Source organism: Balaenoptera musculus, chromosome 18, assembly GCF_009873245.2.
Source record: "Balaenoptera musculus isolate JJ_BM4_2016_0621 chromosome 18, mBalMus1.pri.v3, whole genome shotgun sequence".
Lineage (NCBI taxonomy): Eukaryota > Metazoa > Chordata > Mammalia > Artiodactyla > Balaenopteridae > Balaenoptera > Balaenoptera musculus.
Genome location: NC_045802.1, coordinates 37,649,714 through 37,658,217, shown reverse-complemented (window position 1 = coordinate 37,658,217; position 8,504 = coordinate 37,649,714).

Here is an 8,504-nt window from a genome sequence, read left to right as displayed (position 1 = left end):
GCTGTATTTTTTGTGTTCTCTTTCCTGAAAGGCATACTGACTCAGTGTGACCACATACTTATCCCCACCTCCAGTATTCTTTGTTTTATTCTTCCACAACATTCTTCTCTAACCCTCTCTTGAGAGTTACACTGCTATTATTTCCACTTCTAATTATTTACATCTGTTAACCAAAATTTCAGAAATGGAGACTTGATGGAAATTAAGAAGCATTTATTTGGGTGTTGTTAGGCCTGCAGCCAGGAAGACAAAGATTCAAGAAGCACTTGATTTGTGTTCCACTAAACTACAAACTGGAGGAAGCTAATAAAGGTAAAAATTGCAAGACCACAGCTTGTTATGTAATTGTTTGTAAGAATTATGATTGGAGCTGGCAAGAAGAAAGGGTGCTTGTTAAACAAGGATCGGTTGAGTTATGAAATAGTTGCATAGTTACAAGGGGACAGCTTGAGACCATAAGGTTGCAGCTGGCAGATATTTTTCTGAATAGGCTGGTGATGTTATTGTGTTTGGTACAGTTCGAAGGAAGTTCAACTTCTCTGTGGTGCAGGAATGTGCCTGAGACCAGAATCTCAATGGCTGATCAACTCCATTTTTGTATGCCTGAATTATGGTTACTCCATTATAATTTCAGTGTCATCATTTCCTCCTTTTGATCACAATTTTCCTCTGGAAAGCCTTTAGGTTCAACCTTATTATCAGTTAGATGTTTTTGTCCCATGGACCTGGGATGGACCTGACCCAGGAAGGTTGTGTTACAGGGGAGTGAGAGGAGTCAATTTCAGAGTTTCAGACTTGGGGCACATTTGAGTAACGTGGGGCCTCAGGGATATGGTCTCAGGCAGGTCACATCTTGATTAAAATTGGAGCTAGTTGTTCCCTTAAGGGATATAACAATAGGTCACAAGGAGAAGATTCCATGAATAGTAGCCAATCTCTGGTTCACCACCATCCTAATAGATCCAGTGTTTAAACATTTTGAAAAAAAAGCACAATTAGTTTAACATTATCAAGACAAAGCAGATAACAATAATTAATAGAAAGATGATTTACAGTCCTGACCACAGGAGTTCTCCAATGACCAAGGGTGGCAGCTGAAAATATCAGAAAATTTAAAGTTAAGCCATTTGAGTGCAACACTGGAGTCCCTTTTAAGGGTTTTGACAAGTTTGAAAAGTTTACTGATTTCAAGTTCTACTTGAAAGGAGATATTGACCCAAGTGCAACAAGAAGTATTAACAGAACAGACACCTCCTTGGGCTGTAAGGAGATAGTATAAAGCCATATGGTTATCAAGCACTATGTGAGCCAGAATCTAAAGCTCTTTATTGAGCCTTAATAGCTCTTGCAGAGGCTCTAGCAATTTTGACAATTTGGGTAAGATTTCTCTTTATCACTTCTACATCAGTGTTACCAACTCCTAGCCAAGAGCCCCAAATCCTGAGGAAACAGTTATTGGTTCCCCTGAATATCCTGCAGGAAGGCCACACTCCTGAGTGTGACCACAACTATTATCTTCATATTCAAAGGGGTCCTCATCAGGGTAGTCTTCAACAATTGAGAGGACTCTTTTTTATTTATTTATTTTTTTCAGCTATGATCATTAGGGTTAGGGAGTGCTCAAATGTCCCAGCAGAAATGTTCCTCCTATTTTCCAACTATCTAAACAGTCATATGACCAAGGCTAGTTATTGTAACTGCAAACAAATATAAATCCTTTAGGGGCACATAGTACTGTAGGTATTGAGTTATTTTTTGAAAGGTATGCAACCACATTTTCTAACCTTGGGCTAGTGCATGGGAATTTCCAAACAGTCAAATTGAGCTTGCACGTAAGGAGAGGAGTGGGTCCCCCATTAGCCCAAGTAGGTCGGATTCTAAACTTCATACATAAAGGAGAATTTTATTTGATTTTAGTCTTATTGTAACAGGTGATCAGTAAGTATAGTATAGAGGATAGGGAAGAGAAGTAAGTGGCATTGTCTTTGCAAATAGTGTATGTTCTTTTGTAAAGACATTTTGAGTAATGCCATTGTCATAAACACTAGATTGGTTATATCTAGGTCCCCTAAGTTCCCTTGGGATTTTTTCCAGTGAGGTCAGGAAGAAATGAAGGACAGGTGCGGAGCGAGGGAACCTCTGTGTGTTCTCTTTTATAAGCCACAGTAAATTTAAGTACATTGATAAATTTCGTTATGGGTACATCTACGGCATCGTTATTTTTTACAAAGGACCCAATAGGAGAATGGTGACATATCCAGCACTTGGATAGATTTCCAGAGGAGGCAAGGCACTGACACAAATGTCAAAAGACAATAGTATTGTCTTTCCAAGAATAAGAGTGAACTATAAAGATGGGATCAACAAAGAAATTGGGAGAATGTTTAGGATTAAAGAAAATATGAGGAAGGGGTAAAAAGGTTTATCAACCATTACTGTAATGGGGTCAAGAGTATAGGTACATTAGTTAACAAAAAGAAAAACAATCTGAAAGCAGATTACAGGTCTGGTCCTGACTTATGGAAAGTGTTGTCTACCCAGATGTTGTCTGCTTCTGATTCAGGGAAGTTTTTCTTATATGACCCATCTCAGCTGGAAGTTACCAATGGGTTGAGAAATACATTCGGGATTGGATAGCTTTTTAAAATGAAAAACATAAATCCGTGAGTCAATAGCAGCAAGTTTTGCCACACATGAATTAGTTAATAATACCTGGTATGGCCTCTTTCATCCAGGTTGTAAAGCATTTTTAAGGAGGTGTGTTTTCCTGTAAACATAGTCACCTTTTGGTAGATTGTGTTATTTTACGTCCTCCTCTCCCAGGAGCTCACTGTTAAAAGATTCTCGTACTAGTGAAGAATTAATCTTTAATGTTTTGACTAATATTGGCAATACATGAAAATGTTTCCTTTAACCAAATTGAGTTTATGTAGTCCAGTATAAATTTTCATTGACCTTCCTATAATTATTTCAGAAGGAGAAAGTTAGTGCTTACCAAAAGTATTAGACCCTATGTTGAGCAATACCAGGAACAGGACTTTTGGTCAGGGGAGATTAAAAGATTCAACTAGTTTAGCCAGTTGAGTCTTCGTGATTCTTGTGTACTAACCCACAGGATGGTGGATGATAGGGGCAGTGGAAATGTTGAAAAATAGACCAAATTTTACAAATTGACTGAATAACTCACCCAGTAAAAATGAGTCCCTCCATCACTGTGAAGCTCAGAGGGAAAACCCTATGTAGGAGTTATTTTTACCAAAAGAATTTTGCCTACTGAAAGTTCTTTAGGCCTCTGACATAGAAGTACTTTAATACAATGAAAAAAATATACATATTGGTACAAGTACATATCTATATCCCTGAGATGGTGGCAATTAGATAAAACCCATTTACCATTCCTAGAAGTATGCTAAAGATAAAGGAAAAAAAATAGTGGAAGGTTTACCTGGATTATATTTGGGGCAGAGGTGACATTTCAAAAATATGTTAGTGGTTATTTTGTAGGGTAGTTTCCAATAATATCATTTTTTCCATATCACTTTATCTGCAAAATGGGTGAGTCTGTTTATGCTGCCAAATATATGTTCCTGGAGGCTGTAGGGTAAAACTGGAATGTCATAAAACCTGTACCATAAATTATGATCATCCCCAAATTTACTTTCCTGGTATAGCCATTTGTCTGGTTCCTCCTGGGAAAAAATCATTTGGGTTTCTCCTAGTAAATCTCATAAGCTAATAGAAGTTTTGGTAATTGTAATTGAAGGTTCTACTGAAATGGGGATAACTATCGTATCAGCTAAATTATCTCCTTTACTTTCTTCTGAACCTAGCTTCAACTTGCCTGGCATTTTTATAGTTTTTATAATGGGTGAAGTTTTCATTTGTGAATGTCTTTCTGGAGGTCCAAGACATACTGGTTATATTTAATTGGTTGTCCTGTTAAAAAGCCCTTTGCTTCCACAACATACAGAAATCATGGAAAATGCTGAAATCTTACTGGCAATTTGACTGTTTGCTATAATGCAGGCTTGAGTTAGGATTATTAGTTCAGCTTGTTGGGCTGAGGTAACAAAATTTCTTCCATGACCTTGTGAAGGGAGATCACAGCACACCAGTTCAACATTTTCCTTGGTTGCACTTTAAATAAGAATCATCAGTGAATATCACTAGGTTGGGATTATCCAGAAAAATTTCCTGTAAATCCAATCTAAGGGTTAGTAACTGAGCAGTGAAATCAAGTTATTCATGGGTGATTTCATCCAAGAGCAAAGGAAGGAGTGTGGCAAGTTTGAGAGTATGCCATCTAGATATAGCGACATTTGAGGAAGATAGAAGAGGTATTTTATAACAAGTTTATCTACTAGCAGAGATGTGTTGGGTATGATGAGAATTTAGAAGAACCTCAACAGAATGGGATGCATAGACAGGAGAGATCAAATGACTATTTCTTTTATTTCTTTAAGTAAGGCTGCAGCAATTGATCCCATGCAAAGGGGCAAACCCTTAGAGACAGAGTCTAATTGTTAACTGTAATAACCACCTTATCTAACCACCTTATCTATTTTGATCAACACGTTTTTGAGTTAGTACTTCTAATGCAATTCCTCATTATTCATGTATGTATAGTGAGAAAGGCAGTTTATAATTGGAATGTACAAGGATGGAAACTTGGTAAGTTTTTCCTTTAATTGGTTAAAAACTGGATGACCTTCTTCAGTACATTGAAGAAGATTTGTTTGGTCTAATTTCAGAAATTAGTAAAATAACTGAACCACTAGAGAAAAATTTGGAATCCAGCTCTCTTTGATTCTTGGATTTGGGATCTAATTAATGCAAAAAATCCTTTTTTTCTTTTTCGGTCTTAGGATGTAAGAAGACCAAGATTCCTTCAATTGTTTCCCTCAGAGTTCACTGTCAAGGGCAGCTGTAGTAGCTTGATGGCTACAACACTCTTTGTTTACTGATATAGAAGGCAACATTTTTCATTCACAATAGAATAACTTTCGGATAAATAAAAATTAAAACTGTACCATCACATTTCAATAAATAAAATGTTTTAAGGTTATTATATTTCACTACTCTTGAGTTTCTATTTCATTCCTTTTACACCTATGTTGATTCCTATATCTGTCATGCATAACATTTGCTTACATCTGAAATGATCACATATGCCAAATCCCAATTCCATTTTCTATCTAGTTTTGTGCAATATTTACATGATGATACTCTTGACATAATATGAAAATAAACAGTACTTGGAAAATAAAGAGGATATTTTCCAGGCATTGTTTTTCTCACTTTATACTTTATTTTGTTGCAGAAAAATGGGTAATGAGTGGCTGCTCATGTCTCAGATCTCGGACAAGTCTCTGGGACAGTCTGCAAGTCAGGGTCCTTGGCTTCACACAAGAAAGAATTCGAGAGTGAGCCATAGTAAAGTGAAAGCAGGTTTATTTAGAGAGATACGCACTCAATAGACAGAGTGTGGGTCAACTCAGAAGGTGAAAGGTGGCCCCAAGATGTGGGGTAATTATTTTTTATGGGCTGGGTAATTTTATAGATTAACAAGTAGAAGGATTATTCCAACTGTTTTGGGGAAGGGATGGATATTTACAGGAACTGGGCCACTGCCCACTTTTTGGCCTTTTATGGTTAGCCTTGGAACTGTCATGATGCCTGTGGGTGTGTCATTTAGCATGCTAACGTATTACAATAAGCGTATAAAAAGGCTCAAGCTCTACTGAAAGTCAAATCTTCCACCATCTTGGGCCTAGTTAGTCCTAACCAGTTTATTTCATATACTGTAATTAATGGTTGTGTCATTTTTTAATGGCTGTGCCTGCCCCCTTCTTTCCTTCATTACCCCCTCAGAGATTTTATTTCCATAATCTTATGGGAAGCAAGAGGTGATTGTTTGTCTTCTGTAGCTGCTTCAGAGCTGAGTAGGGGCATTGACCCTGCCTGTCAGGGAGTAAAAATCTCTGGATGCCTGATCTAGAGACCCCAGAGGCAGGACGGCTTCTTGTTTTGAATCAGAGGGTGGTAAGTGATGGAATTCTGGAATCCTTGCATAGCCAATCATCTTGATCTGGAACTGTTGTAACTGCTCCCATAAACTTCCTATGAATCTTCTTGAAGGTGAAGCACTGGCAACAGCATCAGAATGCAACAATAACTGTCTATAAATGACAAGATTTAAAATGTTATGGTTAAACACTTGATTACAATGTAACTGGCAAACTTGATTACTGCTGTGACACAAAACAATTTTAGATAATAACTAGAATAATGACTGGTAACCTTATATACCAGGACATATCCAAATTTTAGAAATTTCATATAATTTCTAAAATGTCTATATTAATAACGTTTACCCACAATGTAATCTGACAAGGCTTATCACTTATTTGACAAGGTTTCCCACGTAATTTAACATACCAAATAATCCTAATTATTTTAATATCGCTCTGAGATGCCTCAGAGTTCCTTTTCCACAAACCTTCTACAACTTTCTGTGTCCATATTATTTTGTCCCATATCTTCTTTTTCATTATGAAAAAATCAGCTCCAGGACAAATTACTCTCTTTTCCCTTTAACAAATACATTCCATTCCTCATACCTTCTTTTACTGAAAACATATCTTACTTCCCTGGCATACTGAAATACTTCTTATTTTTAGTAGCTTTAATTACCCATGTTATACTTTTAATCCTTAAAAACCTTGATCTCTAGCAAGCAGCAAATAACTGTAAACTGTTTGTCATAACAACATTTCCTGACTGGAAAACTTATGTTTTAGTTTTCCTCTCCTAAGAAGACAAAGGTAGACAAACTTAGACCCACCCAGTAATTAATATTCCAACATTTTGTCCTATTTGAAATGACCCAGATAGTCGATGATTTACCACCATTTAACTTAGTTTAAAGTTACCAAAATCTGGAGAGACTATTTTAGATAGACATTCCAAAAATATAATTATTCTTATAGAGTTTACCTAAAAGCTCTTATATCATTTACATTTACAGTAAGTCCCCAACATACGAACCTTCAAGTTGTGAACTTTTAAAGATGCGAACGTGCGTTCCATTAACGTCAGGCGTGAGTGAAATTGCAACTTGCCCTCCATCTCCTATTGCTAATGATCCTCCAGCTCTACCATCTCCTACATCTTCTCCTTTCTCCAGTCAGTAACTCTTCTTGCCTGTTCACTCCATCCCAGCCCCTGTATGCCAGCTGTTGTACCATACTACTGTACTTTTCAAGGTACTGTACTATAAGATTAAAAATGGTTTATTTTTGTGTTTGTTTTTTGTGTGAAAAGTGTTATAAACCTATTACAGTACAGTACTATATAGCTGATTGTGTTAGTTGGGTATCTAGGTTAACTTTGTTGGACTTACAAAAAAATTGGACTTACAAACGTGCTCTGGAAGCAGAACTCATTCATATGTAGGGGGCTTACTATACTTCCCATGTTGACAAAATATGTCAACAGATATAAGGTCTTATTTGACCTTCAGTAAGCCTAGGTACAAAAGAAGTATTATAAGATACATACAAATACATAAACAAAGAGCTCATATTTCCCGTTCCAAAATTTCAGCCATGAGTCAGGTACAACAATGTAAAACCCATCCCTTACAAAAGAGGTTGGATTCAATTGGATTTCTGGCAGATGAAACAAATCAAGGCACCTGTCTAGATGGTGAAATCATTTTTACTAGTATTTATGGGAAAGATACTTAAGATTTCTGTTTGTTCTTGACAAGTGAAGTTCTAAATTACCTACCCATTTTTCTGAAATTTGCATTATAAAAAGACGTGGGAGATGATTGTTCCTGGAGAGGACCAGTTATAATATTTGCATTTTAAAGGCATAGGAAGAGAGAGGCAAATTTTTCCTAGGAGGATGACTTTGTTCCCTTAAGGTCAGAAAAAAAAAAATTTGTTTTGTTTTGTTTTGTTTTTTCTCAATACTTACAAGCCTCTTAAGATAAGTTGGGGAGGTTTGAGAAATGGTAAAAAAAAAAAAAAAAAAAAAAAATTGGTGAGCTATGGATTATTCCTTGAGCTACACCTCTGGTCCTGAAAAGACTAGATTTGTAAAACAAGGACAGTTTCTGCCCTCCCCCCCCCCACAAAGAATTGAGTGGCCAGCTCAATGATATCAAAGGACTGAAACACCCATTCACCTATGTTGGAATGCTTTACTTTCTCTTATTCAGCTTAGGAGAGAAGGCATCCCCACCCAATTCCTAACAAGTTCTGAATATCAGCTATGGTTAATTTAGTCAGACCAGTGGCCTCCCATTTTGGAAATTTATTAACAAACACTTTTGAGTATTCTCCCTGGGTTTAAAAAGTTCTTTTTTTTTTTTTAAATAAAAGCATTTTTAAACCTTATTATTAATACTCAGGACATTAGGAATTTCCAGATTTTTTCAGTAGCATTTGTAGAACCACTTTTGGTAACAAATACAGTAGTTAGGAATACGCATTCAA